At 40.0% G+C, this 1,474-nt stretch overlaps 1 pseudogene; it reads left to right on the forward strand.

Moving 5' to 3' along the window:
* The first annotated feature begins 304 nt into the window (after positions 1 to 304).
* LOC102481922 (nucleolysin TIAR pseudogene) lies at positions 305 to 1,246 on the forward strand (annotated as a pseudogene).
* Positions 1,247 to 1,474: the final 228 nt, after the last annotated feature.

Consider the following 1,474-nt stretch of genomic DNA (forward strand, 5'->3'; position numbering starts at 1 on the left):
GTAAACTTAAAAAGTAACATAAAAGCCATTTTGTTTATCCTTCTGCTCTTCCTGGCTAGAGCACAGGGTCCAGAGTGGGGGGATGAGGAGCAATACAAAACTAGAGTTTGTTGTCTTTTCCTTTGTCCCTATCTAGGGCCCAGAGCCCTACACCCCTTCTTCCCCACTCCCTCCCCTTCCCAGCCCTGCTTTCCCCCTTGTACTGGGATTGCTTTGAGTACCCATCATGATGGAAAATGACAGGGACTCTATATGTAGGTAACTTCTCAAAGATGTGACTGAAGTCCTTATACTTCAGTTATTCAGTCAAACTGGACTGAATATAAAAGCTGTAAAATGATAACAGAGCATACAAGCAATGACCCATATTGCTTTGTGGAATTTTATGAACACAGAGATGCAGCTGCTGCATTAGCTGCTATGAATGGGAGAAAAATTGGGGGATAGGAGGTCAAAATAAATGGGCAAAAACACCAAGTTGCCAGAAAAAAAAAGATACTTCCAATCACTTCCATGTGTTTCTGGGGGATCTGAGTTCAGAAATTACAACAGAAGAGATCAAATCAGCATTTGTCCCCTTTGATAAAATATCAATGCTCAGGAACTCAAAGACCTGGCAACTGGCAAATCCAAAGGCTGTAGTTTTATATCTTTTTCTAATAAATTGGATGCAGAAACATTAGTTGTGAATGTGGGAGGTCAGTAATTGAGTGGTTGTCAAATCAGAACCAACTGGGCCACATGTAAACCCCTAGTACCTGAAGTACACAAGGAAACAACATAAGCTGTTGAGATCTGAAGATGTAATGAACCAGTCAAGTCCAAAAAATTATACTGTGTACTGTGGAGGAATTGCTTCTAGGTTAACAGATCAGGTAATGACACAGACATTCTCACCATTTGGACACATTATAGAAATCAGAGGTCTTCTAAAGAAAGCCTACTCATTTGTCAGATTTTAAAACCATGAAAATATGGTACATGCCATTGTTTTAATGAATGGTGCTATGATTGAAGGACACATGGTTAAATGCTCCTGGGGTAAAGAATCTCCTGAAACGAATAAAAGCTTCCAACAGGTTGACTATAGTCGATGGGATCAATGAGCCAAGTATATGGAAACGCACAACAGTATGGACAGTATATGGCAAATGGGTGGCAAGTACCACCTTATGGAGTATATGGGCAACCATGGACTCAACAAGGATTTGGAGCAAATCAGTTACCTTCCACTGCTTGGTGGTGATGGCGAAAGTTGATTTTGTTTCATCTTGAAAAACTGTGTATGCCTAAAACTGCTGGTGGTCATGGTATTTTTAGCTTTGTGGATAAAGCAGGCTTCAGAGAACAAAGTCAGAACACAAATAAGAGTAGAAAGAAGACATAGAAAAAATGAATACAGGTAACTTCCTTGCACCAGATTCTAGTTATTCTTGCCTATATTATGGTCCATTCCATTTATATGGGTAGGCAG

Source organism: Tupaia chinensis, unplaced genomic scaffold, assembly GCF_000334495.1.
Source record: "Tupaia chinensis unplaced genomic scaffold, TupChi_1.0 Scaffold140301_1, whole genome shotgun sequence".
Lineage (NCBI taxonomy): Eukaryota > Metazoa > Chordata > Mammalia > Scandentia > Tupaiidae > Tupaia > Tupaia belangeri.